Source organism: Bos mutus, chromosome 2 (genome assembly GCF_027580195.1).
Source record: "Bos mutus isolate GX-2022 chromosome 2, NWIPB_WYAK_1.1, whole genome shotgun sequence".
Taxonomy (NCBI): domain Eukaryota; kingdom Metazoa; phylum Chordata; class Mammalia; order Artiodactyla; family Bovidae; genus Bos; species Bos mutus.
Window position 1 is genome coordinate 45,529,873 of NC_091618.1, and position 22,116 is coordinate 45,551,988.

General features: G+C 42.2%; 1 protein-coding gene across 1 annotated transcript in view; it reads left to right on the forward strand.

Annotated features, from left to right (window-relative positions):
- The first annotated feature begins 13,866 nt into the window (after positions 1-13,866).
- The window catches only part of ALS2 (alsin Rho guanine nucleotide exchange factor ALS2), a 64,680-nt gene continuing 56,430 nt past the window's right edge, over positions 13,867-22,116 (forward strand). Inside the window, exon 1 of the mRNA XM_070360500.1 lies at positions 13,867-14,356. The gene's annotated coding sequence lies outside the window, so the exon portion shown is untranslated. The remainder of the gene's footprint in view (positions 14,357-22,116) is intronic.

The window sequence follows — 22,116 nt, forward strand, 5'->3', positions numbered from 1 at the left end:
GCACTCTCAAGAGTCTTCCCCAACACCACAGTTCAAAAGCATCAATTCTTTGGCGCTCAGCTTTCTTTACAGTCCAACTCTCACACCCATACATGACTATATAAATAGAAAAGCACTAAATAAAATAATTAACTTCAGATATCTGTTCTTTGTGGTTAGCAGTAGTCTTTCGATGCTTGATTCCATGTTTTTCCCAGCAAAAAAAAAAAAAGTTAATATATGTATATACTGGCTCCTCCCTTATCTCTTCAGAGCAGTTCCTCAGAGCTATCCGAGAGGCTGGCTTCCAGGTTGTTGTCCTCAGGAAGGTTCCTGAATAAAACTTAACTCACAACTTTTATGTTATGCATTTTTCTTTCAGTAGACATTGACAGGAGTAGGTTCAGTCGAACAATAGACAGAGGTTTTATCAAGGGTGAGTTAAAGAAAGAATAGGAGATGTGAGAGCAGGGACATCTCCTTCAGGAAGTTTTGTTGTGAAGTGGAATAGAAAACTGGGTAGTGGCTGGAAGGGAATGTGATATTAAGGCAAAGAACAGATACCCCAAACCCAAGCATTAAAAAAAAAAAGGTCAATACGATAGCAAACCCAGATTTCCTATTGGAAAGAAATTGATCCTATAAGGAAAAAAAGAAAACACATCCAAACACATCTTTCTAGATATTATCCCAGATTTAGTACTGTAATGCAAAACCTGAGTTGAATTCTACTTATATATATGTTCTTTTAGCATGGCATGTGTTACACTAATTTTCAAGCCCGTATGTCTCTCTTGTTAGATTTTAAGGTCCTAGACAATGTTTCTTATTTTTTAATTCTCTAGAGACTAGCTGCTGCTGCTGCTAAGTCGCTTCAGTCGTGTCTGACTCTGTGCGACCCCATAGACAGCAGCCCACCAGGCTCTCCCGTCCCTGGGATTCTCCAGGCAAGAACACTGGAGTGGGTTGCCATTTCCTTCTCCAATGCATGAAAGTGAAAAGTGAAAGTGAAGTCGCTCAGTCATGTCCGACTCTGAGCAACCCCATGGACTGCAGCCTACCAGGCTCTTCCGTCCATGGGATTTTCCAGGCAAGAGTACTGGAGTGGGGTGCCATTGCCTACTCCGAGAGACTAGCTACAGTGCCTTAAATTTAATAATTGTTCAGTAATATTGTTTCTTGAGATCTAGCAATTCAACAATTTGTTGAAGTGAAGTTCATTGAAAGCGACATAAGTGGTTGCTTCTTCTGCCAGTTAACCTGACTGACATGGGCTCTTGTTCCTGTCCTCTGATCACTGGGAAGAACTGAGGCATGATTCTCCTACTTTCCTCTCTTTAAAAGTGACAAAATAAAATTCCTATTTGATGGCAAGATGAGAAAAATTATATGTAAAATTTCTCTTTGCTCATTTGGCCCTCCTCCATCACCTTTATTATGTATTGTGCTTCTGTATTAGCCAGACCTCCTTCAGTTCAGTTCAGTTCAGTCGCTCAGTTGTGTCTGACTCTTTGCGACCCCATGAATTGCAGCACGCCAGGTCTCCCTGTCCATCACCAACTCTCGGAGTTCACTCAGACTCACATCCATCGAGTCAGTGATGCCATCCAGCCATCTCATCCTCCGTCGTCCCCTTCTCCTCTTGCCCCCAATCCCTCCCAGCATCAGAGTGTTTTCCAATGAGTTAACTCTTTGCATGAGGTGGCCAAAGTACTGGAGTTTTAGCTTTAGCATCATTCCTTCCAAAGAAATCCCAGGGCTGATCTCCTTCAGAATGGACTGGTTGGATCTCCTTGCAGTCCAAGGGACTCTCAAGAGTCTTCTCCAACACCACAGTTCAAAAGCATCAATTCTTCGGTGCTCAACTTTCTTCACAGTCCAACTCTCACATCCATACATGACCACAGGAAAAACCATAGCCTTAACTAGATGGATCTTTGTTGGCAAAGTAATGTCTCTGCTTTTGAATATGCTATAGTCAGCAAAAACAAGACCAGGAGCTGACTGTGGCTCAGACCATGAACTCCTTATTGCCAAATTCAGACTGAAATTGAATAAAGTAGGGAAAACCACTAGACCACTCAGGTATGACCTAAATCAAATCCCTTATGATTATACAGTGGAAGTGAGAAATAGATTTAAGGGCCTAGATCTGATAGATAGAGTGCCTGATGAACTATGGAATGAGGTTCGTGACATTGTACAGCAGACAGGGATCAAGACCATTCCCATAGAAAAGAAATGCAAAAAAGCAAAATGGCTGTCTGGGGAGGCCTTACAAATAGCTGTGAAAAGAAGACAAGCGAAAAGCAAAGGAAAAAAGGAAAGATATAAACATCTGAAAGCAGAGTTTCAAAGAATAGCAAGGAGAGATAACAAAGCCTTCTTCAGCGAACAATGCAAAGAAATAGAGGAAAACAACAGAATGGGAAAGACTAGGGATCTCTTCAAGAAAATCAGAGATACCAAAGGAACATTTCATGCAAAGATGAGCTCGATAAAGGACAGAAATGGTATGGACCTAACAGAAGCAGAAGATATTAAGAAGAGATGGCAAGAATATACAGAAGAACTGTACCAAAAAGATCTTAATGACCCAGATAATCACGATGGTGTGATCACTGGCCTAGAGCCAGACATCCTAGAATGTGAAGTCAAGTGGGCCTTAGAAAACATCACTACGAACAAAGCTAGTGGAGGTGATGGAATTCCAGTTGAGCTGTTCCAGGTCCTGAAAGATGATGCTGTGAAAGTGCTGCACTCAATATGCCAGCAAATTTGGAAAACTCAGCAGTGGCCACAGGACTGGAAAAGGTCAGTTTTCATTTCAATCCCAAAGAAAGGCAATGCCAAAGAATGCTCAAACTACCACACAATTGCACTCATCTCACACTCTAGTAAAGTAATGCTCAAAATTCTCCAAGCCAGGCTTCAGCAATATGTGAACTGTGAACTTCCTGATGTTCAAGCTGGTTTTAGAAAAGGCAGAGGAACCAGAGATCAAATTGCCAACTTCCACTGGATCATGGAAAAAGCAAGAGAGTTCCAGAAAAACATCTATTTCTGCTTTACTGACTATGCCAAAGCCTTTGACTGTGTGGATCACAATAAACTGTGGAAAATTCTGAAAGAGATGGGAATACCAGACCACCTGATCTGCCTCTTGAGAAATTTGTATGAGGGTCAGGAAGCAACAGTTAGAACTGGACATGGAACAACAGACTGGTTCCAAACAGGAAAAGGAGTACGTCAAGGCTGTATATTGTCACCCTGTTTATCTAACTTATACGCAGAGTACATCATGAGAAACGCTGGACTGGGAGAAACACAAGTTGGAATCAAGATTGCTGGGAGAAATATCAATAACCTCAGATATGCAGATGACACCACCCTTATGGCAGAAAGTGAAGAGGAACTAAAAAGCCTCTTGCTGAAAGTGAAAGTGGAGAGTGAAAAAGTTGGCTTAAACGTCAACATTCAGAAAACGAAGATCATGGCATCTGGTCCCACCACTTCATGGGAAATAGATGGGGAAACAGTGGAAACAGTGTCAGACTTTATTTTTCTGGGCTCCAAAATCACTGCAGATGGTGACTGCAGCCATGAAATTAAAAGACGCTTGCTCCTTGGAAGGAAACTTATGACCAACCTAGATAGCATATTCAAAAGCAGAGACATTACTTTGCCAACAAAGGTTCGTCTAGTCAAGGCTATGATTTTTCCTGTGGTCATGTATGGATGTGAGAGTTGGACTGTGAAGAAGATTGAGCGCCGAAGAATTGACGCTTTTGAACTGTGGTGTTGGAGAAGACTCTTGAGAGTCCCTTGGACTGCAAGGAGATCCAACCAGTCCATTCTAAAGGAGATCAGCCCTGGGATTTCTTTGGAAGGACTGATGCTAAAGCTGAAACTCCAGTACTTTGGCCACCTCATGTGAAGAGTTGACTTATTGGAAAAGACTGTGATGCTGGGAGGGATTGGGGGCAAGAGGAGAAGGGGACGACGGAGGATGAGATGGCTGGTGGCATCACTGACTCGATGGATGTGAGTCTGAGTGAACTCTGGGAGTTGGTGATGGACAGGGAGGCCTGGCTTGCTGCGATTCTCATGGGATCGAAAAGAGTCGGACACAACTGAGTGACTGATGTGATCTGATCTGATCTAGGTTGAACATAACTTTCCTTCCAAGGAGTAAGGGTCTTTTAATTTCATGGCTGCAGTCACCATCTGCAGTGATTTTGGAGCCCAAAAAAATAAAGTCTGATACTGTTTCCACTGTTTCCCCATCTATTTCCCACGAAGTGATGGGACTGGATGCCATGATCTTCACTTTCTGAATGTTGAACTTTAAGCCAACTTTTTCACTCTCCACTTTCACTTTCAGCAAGAGGCTTTTTAGTTCCTCTTCACTTTCTGCCATAAGGGTGGTGTCATCTGCATATCTGAGGTTATTGACATTTCTCCCGGCAATCAGACCTCCTTAGGAGATATGATTTCTTCTGAATCTCATTAATGGTAACAACTCCTTAGGAAATAATCTTCCTTCTAAATATTGCAAGGGGCTGTGACAATCTATGACCCACTACTCACTTTGTACATGTAGATCTGGATTGTGTAAACTGTCAACAACATTTGATGTATATAATATAATCCTTTGTCTCAACTTGAATGGGTGGAACACTCTTCAGAGCTTTCTCAAAGACTCTCCCAGGTTATAATCCTCAGATTGCCTCAAGTAAAATTTTCTATTTCTTTCTTAGATTGACTATTGATTAATTTTTCCATCAACAAAAGTCATACAAGATAAGCCCCTTCTGGGCTCAAAGGGCAAAAGGATTGAAGGCAGTGGTTTACCTGCCCTGAGGCAATTGATGAATGAGTGTGTGAACGTGTGTGTTCATGAGGTGGGTGATATGTCCACTGGAAGGTAATGATATTCGGACTAATTTAAATACTCTTGCAATAAAATATATTTTAGAATGTACAATTTGCACAGTGCTTTATATATGTGTTTTCTCTTCCAAAAACTCACAAAAACCTATGATAGAAATAAATAAAGGCATGACGAACCTAGTGCGTGCGTGCTCAGTTGCTTCAGTCATGCCCCACTCTTTGTGACCCTATGGACTGTAGCCTGCCAGACTCTTCTGTCCATGGGATTCTCTAGGCAAGAATGCTGGAGTGGATTGCCATGCCCTCCTTCCCAACCCACAGACTGAACCCGGGGCCTCCTGCATCTTCTGCTTCACAGGTGGATTCTTTACTGCTGAGCCACCTGGGAAGCCCCATGACAAACTTAGACAGCGTATTAAAAACAGAGACATCACTTTGCTGACAAAGGTCCATACAGTCAAAGCTATGGTTTTTCCAGTAGTCATGTATGGATGTGAAAGTTGGGTCATAAAGAAGGCTGAGTGCAGAAGAGTTGATGCTTTCAAATTGTGGTGTTGGAGAAGACTCTTGAGAGTCTCTTGGACAGCAAGGAGTTCAAACCAGTCAATCCTAAAGGAAATCAGTCCTGAATATTCATTGGAAGGACTGATGCTGAAGCTGAAACTCCAATACTTTGGCCATCTGATGCAAAGTACTGACACACTGGAAAAGACCCTGATGCTGGGAAGGACTGAAGGTGGGAGGAGAAGGGGACAACAGAGGATGAGATGGTTGGATGGCATCACCAACTCAATGGACATGTGTTTGAGCAAACTCCAGGAGATAGTGGGGGACAGAGGAGCCTGGTGTGCTACAGTCCACGGGGTTGCAAACAGAGATGACTGAGCAACTGAACAACGACAATGACAACAACCCCTCCGTGCTAGATATCGTTGCCTTCTTTCTATTTCTCCTTTCAAAGAAACTCGCAGGATTCTGGGCTAGATTCTCCCTATCTTCTTAGTCTTTAGATAGAGTTTGGACCTAAGACTGCTTATCTTTTCCTTGGACAGGTTCCTAAATTTTATCTCCAGCCGTAACCTTTCTCCCCAACACAAGACTTGTATCTGCAATTGTCTACCTGGCATTTCCATTCAGATGCTTATAAGCCATATAATCTATATATATAAAAAAAGAATATTTGGTACTTCCTCCCTATACTCCCAGATATACTCTTTTCTTCAGTCTTTTCCATCTCAGTAAACAATAGTGCATTTTTACCAACAACTCAGACCTTGGTGGTGGTTTAGTCACTAAATTGTGTCCGATGCATGAGACACCATGGTCTGGAGTCTCCCAGGCTCCTCTGTCCATGGGATTCTCCAGGCAAGAATACTGGAGTGGGTTACCATTTCCTTCTCCGGGGGATCTTCCTAACACAGGAATTGAACCTGGGTCTCCTGCAACCCACTCCAGTGTTCTTGCCTGGAGAATCCCATGGACAGAGAAGCCTGGTAGGCTGCAGTCCATGGGGTCGCACAGAGTTAGACACGACTGAAGCGACTTAGCAGCAGCAGCAGCAGCTCCTGCGCTGCAGGCAGATTCTTTACCAAATGAGCTATGAGGGAAGCCCAAATCAGACCTTAATTCCTCTTTTTATCTCAAAGCTCATGTCTAATCCATGAGCAAATACTCATGACTCTACTTTCAAAATACATCAGGAATCCAACTTCTTTCACCTTCTCCTCCAGTCTAGCCAAAATATCAAAACTGTTTGCCTTGATCCTCCTGTGTCTGTGGGCTCTGCATCCATGGATTCAACCAACCATAGGTTGAAAATATTTGGAAAAAAAATCCAGAAAGTCCCAATAAGAAAAACTTAAATTTGCTGTGCCAGGCAACTATTTATGTAACATTTACATTGTATGAGTTATTATAAGTAATCTAGAGATGATTTAAAGTATATGGGAGGATGTGCATAGGTTATATGTAAATAATATATCATTTTCTATAAGGGACTTGAGTATCTGCAGATTTTGTTACCCACAGGGGTCTTGCAACCAGTGCCTAGTGGATACGGCCTATGTGTTGCAATAGCCTCTTACTGCTCTTGCTGCTTCTGCTCTTAAACTACTAATGCTCAAAATTCTCCAAGCCAGACTTCAGCAATATGTGAACTGTGAACTTCCTGATGTTCAAGCTGGTTTTAGAAAAGGCAGAGGAACCAGAGATCAAATTGCCAACTTCTGCTGGATCATGGAAAAAGCAAGAGAGTTCCAGAAAAACATCTATTTCTGCTTTATTGACTATGCCAAAGCCTTTGACTGTGTGGATCACAATAAACTGTGGAAAATTCTGAAAGAGATGGGAATACCAGACCACCTGATCTGCCTCTTGAGAAATGTGTATGCAGGTCAGGAAGCAACAGTTAGAACTGGACATGGAACAACAGACTGGTTCCAAACAGGAAAAGGAGTTCGTCAAGGCTGTATATTGTCACCCTGTTTATTTAACTTATATGCAGAGTACATCATGAGAAACGCTGGACTGGGAGAAACACAAGTTGGAATCAAGATTGCTGGGAGAAATATCAATAACCTCAGATATGCAGATGACACCACCCTTATGGCAGAAAGTGAAGAGGAACTAAGAAGCCTCTTGATGAAGGTGAAAGTGGAGAGTGAAAAAGTTGGCTTAAAGCTCAACATTCAGAAAACTAAGATCATGGCATCTGGTCCCATCACTTCATGAGAAATAGATGGGGAAAAAGTGGAAACAGTGTCAGACTTTATTTTTCTGGGCTCCAAAATCACTGCAGATGGTGACTGCAGCCATGAAATTAAAAGACCCTTGCTCCTTGGAAGGAAAGTTATGACCAACCTAGATAGCATATTCAAAAGCAGAGACATTACTTTGCCAACAAAGGTTTGTCTAGTCAAGGCTATGGCTTTTCCTGTGGTCATGTATGGATGTGAGAGTTGGACTGTGAAGAAGATTGAGTGCCGAAGAATTGATGCTTTTGAACTGTGGTGTTGGAGAAGACTCTTGAGAGTCCCTTGGACTGCAAGGAGATCCAACCAGTCCATTCTAAAGGAGATCAGCCCTGGGATTTCTTTGGAAGGACTGATGCTAAAGCTGAAACTCCAGTACTTTGGCCACCTCATGTGAAGAGTTGACTTATTGGAAAAGACTCTGATGCTGGGAGGGATTGGGGGCAAGAGGAGAAGGGGACGACAGAGGATGAGATGGCTGGATGGCATCACTGACTTGATGGATGTGAGTCTGAGTGAACTCTGGGAGTTGGTGATGGACAGGGAGGCCTGGCGTGCTGCGATTCATGGGGTTGCAGAGTTGGACACAACTGAGCGACTGATCTTATCTGATCTGATACTATGATCACTATGATCCAGAGCAGAAGTCATTCCTTTAAAACAGAAGCCAGATTACAGCACCCTCTGCTTAAAGCCACAGTGGTTGCTCTTATCATTCAGATAAACTCGAAGTCCTTTCCATCCTTTCCCCAGCCCAGAGGATCTGCCTCTACTTTCAGATCATTATTTACCTGATCTTATCAATCTACCCTGAAAGGGAGTCCAGGGAGGAGATCAGGAATGAGGCACTCTGTGCTCTGGGAAAAATGGGCAGAACAGGATTTCACACAGTTAGATATTTTCAGAGAATTCTATGAGCCCAAATTCTTACATAGTATCATCTTTTTGTTTAGTTGCTAAGTTGTGTCCAACTCTTTTCAGACCCTATGGACTCTAGCCCACCAGACTCCTCTGTCCACAGGATTTTGGAGTGGGTTGCCATTTCTTTCTCCAGGGGATCTTCTCGACCCAGGGATCGAACCCGCATCTCTTGCACTGGCAGGAGGATTCTTTACAGCTGAGCCACCAGTTACTAGCTTATCTCCTACCTTTCATCCTCTTCTCATTCAACTCTAGCCTCATTCAGTCACTTTTAGTCTCTTATTCAGCTCTAGCCACATTGCCCTCCTAGCCTTAGAGAATACTTGTTTGGGTTCCCTGGAGTGTCAGATATTCATATGGTTTGTGCCTTCACTTACTTTTAGATCTCTGTTCAGATATCTTCTTATTAATAGAAAAAGAGGTTTGTCCTACCCACCTTACATAAAATTGCACTCTTTCTTGTCTATTCCCTTACCTTTGTTTATTGTTCAAAATAACAACATTTATATAACATTTATATGCCAGGTACTATTCTAAGTAATTTACATGTAATTCTATCACCCTGTAAAAGTGACTTTACTATTTCTGTTTTTAAAAAATATTTATTTACTTGGCTGTGATGGGTCTTGCAGCATGCAGTATCTTCATTGCAAGTCATGTGAGATCTTGGACTGCCTACATCTTCCCAGGTGGCTCAGTGGTAAACTATCTGCCTCCCAATGCAAGAGACACAGGAGATGCAGGTTCAAATCCTGGGTCAAAAAGAACCCCTGAAGGTGGAAATGGCAACCCACTCCAGTTTTCTTGCTAGGATAATCCCATGAACAGAGGAGCCACAGTCCATGGGGTCACAAAGAGCTGGACATGACTGGCCACGCACGCATGCACGGACTCTCTAGTAGTGTCGCAAGGGCTCAGTAGCTCTCGGGTTCTAGAGCAGAAGCTCAGTAGTTGTGGCCCATAGGTTTAGTTGCTCCAGGGCACATGAGATCTTCCTGGATCAGGGATTGAACCTGTATCCCTTGCATTGCAAGGCAGATTCTTAACCACTGGACCACCATCGAAGTCCCACTATCCTTGTTTTATGGATGAAGAAACAGAGGTCCAAAGAGCTGAGATTTGAACCCAGGATGTTTGGCTCCAGCCTGTGCTTTTAGCTACTCCACTATTTTGCCTCTTGGGTAGCCCCAGTCACTGCTGTATTTATTTATTATCTCTCACTCTTCCCATATGTTTCAGTTATTGTGGCGTAATCAACCATTCCAGACTCACCAGCTTGAAGCAATTAGTTACTATTTCTTGGAAACTTGGGTCAGAAACTCAGGCAGGGCTTAACTGGGCTGTTGTGTATGCTCCCCTTCACGTTGGCTGATGTCACTCACTCAGCCGCATTAAACTGACTGACGCTGGGGAGAAGAATTGGGAACAAAGGCAGGGAAAATATTCAATTTTCTCTTTATGCCATATCGCACTGTTTGAACTTGTAACTTTACAAATGTAGATTAAATATGCTTTTTCAAACTTATTTATAGGAGGATAATTTTCACTCTCATCTTCCTTTCCCTCTTTTCTTAACTTCTGGGATACATTCCTTCTGGGCTTTCCTCCTACTTCTTAGACCTTTCCTTAACCTTTTCAGACTCTTTCACTTGTCCTTTAAATACATGGACTAAATAAACATACAGCTCGTTAGAAGGCCTTCATTCAGAAGTATCAGATCTTCATTTCTGTCACATTAGTTGGGGAAAAAAACATAAGCCTAGCCCATATTCAGGGGAAGAGGAAACAGACTCCATCTCTTGATGTCAAGAGTGGCATTTGTATACACAAAGGGAGGAACTGATGGCTGCTACTGCTGGAAACTGTCTTCCCCACCACAGAGTGCAAGTTCCATGAGAGGAGGGGCTCGTCTGTTTTGTTCATTGTCTCTTTAGTGCCTAGAGCAGTGCCTGGCACATAATACATGTACAACAAATATTTATTTAGCCCATGTATTTAAGGGACAAATGAAAGAGTCTGAAAAGGTAAAGGAAAGGTCTAAGGAGTAGGACCAGTAGCCCAGAAGGAATGTGTCCCAGAAGTTAAGAAAAGAGGGAAAGGAAGATAAGAATGAAAATTATACTCCTTTCCCCCCCAGATTTAAAAGCTTTAAAAATAAGTTTGAAAAAGCATATTTAATCTACATTTGTAAAGTTACAAGTTCAAACAATGCGAAATGGCATAGAGTGAAAAGTGAATTTTTTCCCTACCTTTGTTCCCAATTCTCCTCCCCAGTGTCAGTCATCTTAATGGATCCTTTCAGAGTTAAAATATGAATACACAAAGACAAGGATATTTATCTTCTCTCTCTTCTAATGTATGTAATTAGTAGAATACAATTCACATGATTCAGCCTCTAGCATTTTTTCTCTTAACCTAACTTCCAGATCATTCCACATCAGTACATATAGAACATTTTCTTTCTTTCAAATGGTTGCATAGAATGGTTCCATTCTTAGGCTGTATCTTTAGCTTTCAAAAGTAGAAGGCAATTACTGATTTCATTACCTCCTGAAAAAGTAGAGACTGCAGATTGGGATGAAGATTGAGGGGTCAGAAAGTAAACAAGGAGAGGACAAAGGAAAAAGAAATAAAAGATGAATATGCAGGAGCAGGCTTATATCCTTAAGAATAAAGGTAACAAGGGACAAGGAGATTGAAAATACACAAAAGGGAAGCGATAAGTAATGGAGCAAGCCTCTAAGGGGATTGGAAGGGATTAACCTTGAGAGGACAGAACACTTCTAAGGAGAAAGAGAGAGAAGGAAAGGAAGGCTGGGGCTGCAGGTAGTCTTTGTAAAGGTAGCAGTTGGGAGCTAAGGAAATTCATCCTTCAGTTCAGTTCAGTCGCTCAGTCGTGTCTGACTCTTTGTGACCCCATGAATCGCAGCATGCCAGGCCTCCCTGTCCATCACCAACTCCTGGAGTTTACCCAAACTCATGTCCATTGAGTCAGTGATGCCATCCAGCCATCTCATCCTCTGTCATCCCCTTCTCCTCCTGCCCCCAATCCCTCCCAGCATCAGAGTCTTTTCCAATGAGTCAACTCTTCGCATGAGGTGGCCAAAGTATTGGAGTTTCAGCCTCAGCATCAGTCCTTTCAATGAACACCCAGGACTGATCTCTTTTAGAATGGACTGGTTGGATCTCCTTGCAGTCCAAGGGACTCTTAAGAGTCTTCAAAAACATCAATTCTTTGGTGCTCAGCTTTCTTTACAGTCCAACTCTCACATCCATACATGACTACCGGAAAAACCGTAGCCTTGACTAGACGGACCTTTGTTGGCAAAGTAATATCTTTGCTTTTGAATATGCTGTCTAGGTTGGACATAACTTTCCTTCCAAGGAGTAAGTGTCTTTTAATTTCATGGCTGCAATCACCATCTGCACTGATTTTGGAGCCCCCAAAAATAAAGTCTGACACTCTTTCTACTGTTTCCCCATCTGTTTGCCATGAAGTGATGGGACCAGATGCCATGATCTTCGTTTTCTGAATGTTGAGCTTTAAGCCAACTTTTTCACTCTCCTCTTTCATTTTCATCAAGAGGCTTTTTAGTTCCTCTTCACTTTCTGCCATAAGGGTGGTGTCATCTGTGTATCTGAGGTTATTGATATTTCTCCTGGCAATCTTGATTCCAGCTTGTGCTTCTTCCAGCCCAGCGTTTCTCATGATGAACTTCGCTGCTGCTAAGTCAACTCAGTTGTGTCCAACTCTGTGCAACCCCATAGATGGCAGCCCACCAGGCTCCCCCGTCCCTGGGATTCTCAAGGCAAGAACACTGGAGTGGGTTGCCATTTCCTTCTCCTTTTCATAGTGAAAAGTGAAAGTGAAGTCGCTCAGTCATATCCAACCCCCAGCAACCCCATGGACTGCAACCTTCCAGGCTCCTCCATCCATGGGATTTTCCAGGCAAGAGTACTGGAGTGGGGTGCCATTGCCTTCTCCAGATGAACACTGCATATAAGTTAAATAGGCAGGGTGACAATATACAGCCTTGACCTACTCCTTTTCCTATTTGGAACCAGTCTGTCATTCCATGTCCAGTTCTAACTGTTGCTTCCTGACTTACTGGTCTCATTTTCCTCAGAAATGTAGGAAGCAAACTTTTTTTATTTTTTAAAATTTGCATCAGAAAGGGTGGGTGGGTAGAGTTCAGTAAGAACTTAGCGGAGTGTGACGATTGGGAATAGCAGGGGACAGAGATAAGAGAAATTCTGAGTAGCAATATATTAAGGACAGTTTGGGGCTCACCAAGGTTGCCCTGCCACATGGTAGTCCTGACTGAAGTTGGACACCCTTGGTTTGCAGTGGTACGAATCCTCGGGGTTATGTTTTTTCCAGAACTGCTGCAAGAGTGTATAAGCTTGAATTGTTACAGGCTAACAGTTTTGCAGGTGATGGAGGATCAAGGAGGTCACTGAGTTGAAGATGTTGGTGAACACAATAGACCATTTATGCACAGGACGGTGAGACCCTGACTGCACATCTCTCACTGATGGTCTGAATACAGATTTGCAGGTCCAGCGATGGCACACTGCCTAGCCGTAAAGTTTGCATCCACTCTCTGCCAAGAGTGGCGTCTCCGGAAAATCTTCACGAGGGGACTTATGGGGCTCGAGTTGAGACGGGGTGGGGTAGTGACTGCAAGAAGCAAAAGGTCGTGAAAATGTGTGCTGGGCAAACAAACTGGCTTTACTAAGACTGTACACTCGAGAGCCCAGTGGGAATCATAGGAGAGACCAACTCATTCCCTCCGACCAGACTCCATCCTTTGGAGTCTAAATAACAGTATAAACACAGTATGAACACTAGCGCCAACCCGCGCCGCATGGCGATGACGTCATTCTCGCGGGAGCAAGCGGCTACCGTTGGGGTAGGTACAGTCCATCAAAGTAGTCTGAATACATTTCACATTTTAGCCTCTTCGCCTTCAAGTGTAGCGCTTACCCTTCGGACTTCGGCAGTTTGAGGTAGCAACAAAATGACTGCGGCTCCCGACCACCCTCCTAGTTGTCCGTTACCATGGAAGCGCTCGGGTAGTTAGGCTGCGGCGACGCCACGTTACGTCACTGTCCAAGTGCATCTCAGGAGGGGTGGTTCTGCCTGGTCTTAAGGGAGAGGCAAGTACCCCCGGGACGTTGCCCGCTGTGCCCACCGCCCCTTGAGTAATTTTGATCCCTACCAGACGCCGTTGGCATCTGACCCCACCTACTTCGGGGGTGATCTCCTCCCGCCTTCAGACTCGCAAGCCGCCCAGCCCCAGCTGAGAAGCCCCGCCCCCCATGAATCAGCTGATCTCACGGCCCGCCGAGCTGCGGGGCTCGCGCCGGATGCAGACGGCGGTGCCGCTGGTGGAGCGTCAGGTGAGCGAGCGCGGGTCCCGGGTTGGCCCGTGGCTTCGGAAGGCTGACCGGCCGGGGCCTCCAGCCTGAGGGCGGCCGGGGTCCGAGAGAAAGGCGGAGGCGCAGGCAGAGGCCCAGGAGCGCTCTGCGGGGATCCGCGGAGACGGCGCCCCCATCTTCCCAAGCCAGCGTCCGCCCCGCTGCGCCTGCCTGTGGAGGAGCACCCAACGGCCCCAGGTTCTCCCAGTCGCCCCGGTTCCTCCCTCCTCACACGGGGCGCCACTGCGGAGACCTCAGCCTCCTGAAATTCTTCGCGTCCCCCCTTCCCGCCTCCACCCACGCTGCCTTCCAGCCATTCATTCCGGAGGATTTATTGAATGCCCACTCTTGGCGCCGACCAGATAAACTCGGGTCCCTGGCCGCGAACCTTGGTGAGTGTCCCGGGAGGGGTTGCCCCTGGATGCAGCTCGCGGTGGACAGTGGACCAAGGGTTTCGCTGACTTGAAAAGGCGGTCGTGGAAAAAGAAAATGATACTAAGAATTAGGAGTTTAGGTTAGTCCTTTTGCGTGTCAAGTGATCCAGCAGAGGGTGGCAAGTTCTTTTGACAAGTGAAGAGGAAAATAACAGGGGTTTTCGTGAGGAAATGGTACTGACGCTGGTGTTGGTCCTCCTTGTGTGTTTGGCTAAAGTGGTGGTGTATTGCTTAGGGCTTTGTTGATGAGGGAATAGGAAAAACACACTGGCTGAAGTGGCTTATCCAAGTACAGTATTTTCTTTTGGGTTTAGAATGGAAAAGGAAATAACTGTTGAATACACACGCTCACCATTTGTCCATGGCATCACCGATGCAATGGACATGAACTTGAGCAAATTCCGGGAGATGGTGAGGTTCAGGGAGGCATGGCGTGCTGCAGTCCATGGGGTCGCAAAGAGTTGGACACGACTGGGCGACTGAACAATAGCAGCAGCAACAAACGCTCATCCTTAGTCTGTTGCCTTCTGGATTTGTTGGTGGCTGTAAATGTTCTTTAAAATGCTTAGAAAAATAAAATTGTGTGATGTGTGTTTATTTTGAACAAGTACAGAAATTCAGCAAACCTGTTGGTCCAGTATTTTTTCAGTTTATCATAGATAGGGATGGTTTGGAGTGGCCACTTGACCTCTGAGTTAGTGATTAAGAATTTAAAAGAGTGAAAAATTTGTTTTTGCAGTAGGTTACAGTATTTTAATCTTAATAGTACAATCATAATGGTGAAGATCCTAGGCTTTAGACCTGGGCGTACCTGGAGCCCCATCAACCTACATCTTTGAGTTTGGGCAAGTTACTCATCTGTCTGAATTTCCTTGTCTTTAAACTGGAGATAAAAGTACTTTCTTTATAACAGTATCTTTACATGTAGTGGTTCATGTATTGTATTTTTTTTTCTTTTTTACTGAACTTGGCACTGTATGTAAATATTCAATACATATTAGCCATTTTATGTCATTTTCTTTTCCACTACACCATGACCCACTGACTTACTGTTTTCTAAATGATGTGAAAGAGAACTGATTTTTTTTTTTTAGAAAAGAGCTATAGTTTTTAATATCAAGGGTTAGTTTCCAGATAGTTTTATGATGCAGGGGTATATTTAGAGAAAATATGATTTCAAGTTGGTCTGTAGTAACTTTGGTGTTCCATTAGAGTCTTTTAACGGGGAAAATGCTGATGGAATCCATACCTAGTTTAAATTAATTACTTAGTTTGCAAACTGTGACTAGTATTGGCAGATGTAAGATTCATAGTTATAAGGAGAAATGTTAAAAGCTGTTTCACAATATTAAAATTTGGAAAGATAACGATGCAGAAAATAAAGTACCAAGCAAGTAATTTGAGGGGGAGAATTTGAGTAACATTATGTAAGCCCCTTATTTTTAAAATTGATTCGTATAATGTGAACTGGAATCCCTTCTCTCCAGATTTCAGCTTGACAGAATTTAGGTCATCATTGACTTACTTTGGACATTTTGACTGTTAAAGAAGCAAAAGGTATGATATGAACCTCACTGAAAGCTGATTTTTTTCATATAATTAGATGGAAAGAGTACTATCCTCTACCTGTTCATGAAAAACATGGGTTTAGTGTAGTATTGTTGGGTCCATTTTAAAAGTATTTCCAAAGAATATGACTGACTTGTAAAAACCTTTTGTAATTCTTTATTAATATGAGACTAGGTAAGGAGTGGGTTGAAAAACTGTGAAGGAAGTAACGAGTGGTGATTTTTGAGCTGGTGTAAAAAAAGCCTTGCTTTAATAAAGTGTGAGGTTGAGCCCTTTTCTCAGACACTCAGGGGAATGCTGTGAGGATTTTAATTACTTTGTGAAATTAAACCTACCACATATTCTGATTGTATTAGGGATATACATAATTCTGGTAGACTTAGTTTTATTTTTTTAGCAATTTTTTCTTTTAACTCTTCATTGATGACCAGGTAATTCAGTCATCAATATAATAGCAGTAGGTTTAACAGGATATCAGTCCTTAAGAACATGCATGGGAACCACAAATTAAATCAGCCAACTTGGACTTGATTCTTTTTAGCACTCCATTTATTTTCCTGTCTCCACCTCCCATTCCTCTATAGATGTAACAGTGCTATCGTCACATTTTGTCCTGATATTTGCCTGTATCACACAACTTGATAGAACAGATGAGCAATTGGTTAAATAGGTGAATTAATTGATCCATGTGGATAGAGCTGTTGCTGCTGCCGCTGCTAAGTCACTGCAGTCATGTCTGACTCTGTACGACCCCATAGACGGCAGCCCACCAGGCTCCCCCGTCCCTGAGATTCTCCAGGCAAGAATACTGGAGTGGGTTGCCATTTCCTTCTCCAATACATGAAAGTGAAAAGTGAAAGTGAAGTTGCTCAGTCGTGTCCGACTCTTCTCGCACCCATGGACTGTAGCCCACCAGGTTCCTCCATCCGTGGGATTCTCCAGGCAAGAGTACTGGAGTGGGTTGCCATTGCCTTCTCCATGTGGATAGAGCACAGATATTCAAATCAGCAAGGTAATGAGTACTTTGGGGGGCTCTTGCAGACTTACTCTTTTATTGTAGAGTTTTTTGTTTTGAAGAAAATGTAGCTTTCTCAACTCCTACGGAAAAAAGACTGGGTCAGTGTGATATGGGTAGGTTTTTCATTCTAGGATTATTTTCTTCCACAACCTGAATTTTTTTTTTTTTTTTTTTTTTGAGCTGAATTCTTAACTAAACTTAGGGCAATTTCCTAAGCAAACATCTAACAAAGATGATGATAGCAGTTCTTAAAAAATAGCAATCAGTAGAACAATCCAGCTCTACTTTTGTAGGGAAATGGATAAACTATGGTTTATTCATTCAGTGATGGAGAAGGCAATGGCACCCCACTCCAGTACTCTTGCCTGGAAAATCCCATGGACGGAGGAGCCTGGAAGGCTGCAGTCCATGGGGTCGCTGAGGGTTGGACACGACTGAGGGACTTCACTTTCACTTTGCACTTTCATGCATTGGAGAAGGAAATGGCAACCCACTTCAGTGTTCTTGCCTGGAGAATCCCAGGGACGGGGGAGCCTGGTGGGCTGCTGTCTATGGGGTCGTACAGAGTCGGACACGACTGAAGTGACTTAGCAGCAGCATTCACGCAATGAAATACTATCCCCTGGTAAAAATGAGTGAACTAGATCTTTGCTTATCAACATGGATACACCTCAAATATATAATAGAATAAAAATAAAACAAATTGCCAAAGGATAGATACACACAGTATTATGCAACTGTGTAGAGTTTTAAAACAATATAACATATACTGTTTATTGTTATGTGTATATCTACTGAAATTACATAAACATACAAGAATATACATGGAAATACATACTAACTTTAGAAATAGTGGGTAACCCTGGAGAAGGAAGGTTTGGACAGAACTCCTTCAGGTCTCTGTATAACTTTTTCTTCTGTTTTAAAGAGAGCTGAAGCAGATATGAAAATGTGTTAAAATATAAAATGGAATGATAGGTGCATGGATTTGTGTTTTTAAAGACTTGTGTATGGTTAAGATAGTTTGTGAAACTAGAACCTTATAATTTTTGCTTATAATTGGGCTCTCTTCGATATGCTCTTTTTATTTTACTTTGGAGCTTCTCTCCCTGCAGCAGGAAAAGATTGTGCCACTTCATAGCCACTGTGTGAAGCTTTTTAAAGAAAGGAGCCAGACCAATTATTTATTCAAGTTTATTTTGCTGTTTGACTTGAGCTCCTGGGAGAAATGCTTTCCTTAGGATATGAGGAGTGATCCTTCTTAAGAGGCTGCAGGGGAATTCAAGTTCTAGAAACCCTTGAGAAGTACATGATGGTGAACTTTCAGAGTGTAGGGGAGTGCATTGTATCCTAAAATCCTGAAATGAATTTGGACAGTGACTCAGATACAACATAACTGTAGGTATCATATAGTCATTAACATTTACTTTTTTTCAAGTTTGCATTGGTTAAATTTCATTACAGTGTAGTAATCCTAAGTTTTATACTGTGAATACAAGTGTCCTAGTTATTGCTCAAGCAAAATAATTCTCTTTCTACAGGTATTAATAAGTAAACATGATGATAATGTATTAAATGGTTGAGTTATGAATAGTCAATTTAGTGGCTGATCCCTAATATAACTCAAGTTTAAAAAGAATATTTTCAGGCCTAATCAAGGTACCTGGTATTAGCACTTTCAAAATACTCTAAGTGAAATATGTCTCCAGAACAGTATATTTTGGCATGTGTACTCCCTGTTGTGGTCCCTTTTTGACCTTAAGCACTGGGTATTATTGATCGTTAAAATAAGAAATAAGTCACAACATACTTTGAACTGTATTTCTGTAATTTTTTTTTTTAAAAAAGCAGCCATTTTAATGAAAGAATAGTAGCAAACTATTAAAGGAATAATTATATATAAAAATATATATATAAATAAATAATATAAATTAATATATATACATAATTTATATCATAAGTTATACATTGTCAAGTAATAATAGGCATAAATGGTTGCAGTACCTGGGAATTTGAAATTCATTTGCAGAATTATAATATTTATCAGAATGTTTCTTTGGAATTTTAGTATTTCCAACAAATGCATTTCAAAGAGGTATGCAGTGAGTGTAAAAAAGAGCTAAGTGGGTATTGTGGGATGTTTATTTTACCATGTTTCCCGCCTCCCATGAGCAATATTCATTTTAGAAGATTCTCAACAGTCAGAAGAATACAGTTTTAATAGGTTTCAGGGTAAGATTTGTTGTTGTTGTTATTTTGTAACTAAGTAGTGTTGGACTTTTTTACAACCCCATGGACTGCAGCCTGCCAGACTTCTCTGTCCATGGGTTTTCCCAGGCAAGGATACTGGAATGGGTTGCCACTTCCATCTCTAGAGGATCTTACCGACCCAGGGATCAAACCTGTGTCTCCTGCATTGGGCAGGTGGATTTTTTTTACTACTGAGCCCCCAGGGAAGCCCCCAGGGTGAGATTATTGGGCCATAAAAAAATAAAAATAAGTAAAAAGAGAGAGACTATGAAGCCTTAATGTCCCTGATTACACCAAAAAGTCTCCATGTGCTAAGGAGAAAGGGACTGTTCTCTCCTGCGTTATCTGACATCTGTGAAGTGGCATGAAAGAAAAGCATCTTCCTTGTTAGGAAGATCATTAGCAAATTATGGATGAGAGTTTTTATTATGAGAAGATTCCCTTTTGTGTCTAAAACTGACTTTTAATTATATATAAGCATAGAAACCTTCTAATCATTTGAAAGTCTGTGGACAGGAACTTAAGATCAAGGGTTGTCTTCCACTGGGTACTCTTACGTGTAGCCAGCTTGCACCTAATGGTTCCTATGGGTACAAGAGCTTACCAATAAATAAGTCATGGTTTCTGACCTCCCGGAGTTTGTAATATATTTTGAATCAATGACTTAGTAAGTGCATTATCCCATTAGTAACAGCATTATAAGTAAGTACTTTCTGGCCATCCTACTGACTTTATGTATATGCATTAACTTACTGAATTCATGAACTCTGGGTCAGGATTTAAGGGGTGGTCAGCTCCCATGTGGTGATAGTGGTAAGGAACCTGCCTGCCAGTGCAGATTTAAGAGACATGGGTTCAATCCCTAGGTTGGAAAGATCCCCTGGAGGGGAGGGCATGGCAGCCCACTTCAGTATTCTTGCCTAGAGAATCCCCATGAACAGAGGAACCTGGCGGGCTAGTCCATGGGGTCGAAAAGATTCGGACATGACTGAACGACTAAGCACAGCACAGCACAGTTTATCTACAGGTATTTATTGAGTACTTGTTGTATATCAGGACTGTTTTAAGCAGCTGGGATATAATAGAACATAAGGTGTTTTGGGCTTCCATGGAAGTTTTATATTGGTTCCATACCTGAAGTATAGTAGGTAAGAAAAATACATATGGTTTTAATTGTTGAAATTTAAGCATTTTAAAGTTAGTATGCTAACTTTGACTAAATTATTAAAGCAAATGGACTTTGTCCAGAGAATAAAGTTTCCTAAATGTGAATACATAGAATTTAATTTTCTCTTTGCATTGGGGAAAATAGTTCATTGATAATAGTTCAGTCTGTTCCATATTTAAAATGTTTATTTATATTCTACTTTGTTCCTACAAGGCAGTTTACAGAAATATGTCAATGTGGCAAAATAAAACGAAGAGATGGAATGAATGGAGCCAGGTGTGAGATGAGAAAACAGCACACATGCAGTGAAGTCCTAGTCACAGGTGCTATCCTGCGGGACTCTTATCCTCCCACCATGAAATCTATAATCCTGCCTGTGTTTATACCTGCCATTTTGTTTCTTCTTGAAATGTAGACCCTTCCTCTCATGAAAGATCAGTCCCACTGCATGTGTGTTCTGAATGCTATCCTTTCCCACTTTGTCCAGGATTTTGGTTTTGCCCTCTGTCCTTGTCCCCCTTATATCTAGGATCAGTGTCATCGTCCTGCAGACATGTTCAGCTGTCTCTCATCTTACCCTGCTCCCCCAAAATACACTCTTGATCTTCATATTTCTCTCCAGTGACTGCTCCTTTCTGTTTGCCATTTCAACATTTTTTTTTAAGAGAATCATTTGCACCAACTTTATTTTCGTGTCCTCACCTCCCACTTACAGTCAGCCTGCTCCAATCTGGTTTTCATTCCCCAACTGAGACCCCAGCTGTGCTGATCAGTCCTTCCTGCTGGAAACGTTTTCTGCTTTGCTTTGTGTGCTCACATCTGACTCACGTTTCTTCTGCCTCTCAGGCCACTTCCCACCTCAGCCCTTGCTTGTTGCTGTCTGTCCAGGCATCTTACAGCTTGATTCTGTGCCTTCCCTTTCTTTGTGTGTCCACTGTCACTGTCCATTGTCTTGATCTCAGATATTGTCCATATGCTTCCCAAGTTCATGTCAACAGTTAAGACCTTTCTTCTGAACACCATACTCATATATTCAGCTGCTCACTTGATATGTACTCTTGGATTTCTCACAGGCACCTTAAATTTATATATATAAAAAATCTTGTCTAACCAGAATCTTACCTTCCACTTCAGAATCCTGTCCCCTCACTTTTCCTCATTTCAGTAAATGGTACCACTACACAGTTGCTCAAGGCAAAAGTCAGAGGTCATTTTTTATTCTTCCTTCTTCTTTATCTCCCCCTTATATCTAATACATCACTAAGTCCTGATTGTTCTAGGACACAGCACCTCTCACCTTGTTTACCACTTTCCACCAGATGGGTAGCCTTGTGTGAAATTAAAGAGCCCAGGCTTCTTTCCTTCACTCAGATGAGGCAAGAGAGTATTTTCAGGGAGGGTATTCCTTACAAAACTCATTTGGGCACTGTATGTGACTATGTTCACCGTAAAATTGACTTAAAACTTTTGAAACAAGTGATGTAAATCATTGCCGTTAAAAAGTTGAGGATGCCTACCAAAATGATAGTTTTAGAATACAGGTTCCCAGTCCCTTGCTTGTAACCCTTGGGGCAAGACGTGTTTTGAAACTGAGTTTTTCTGATCTTTGGACTAAGATGCATAAACCATATATAACACTTGCTATGGGGCTTTTGATCCCACCCTACATTCATATTAATACTTCTGTGACAGAACTTATGAAGATGTGCACCA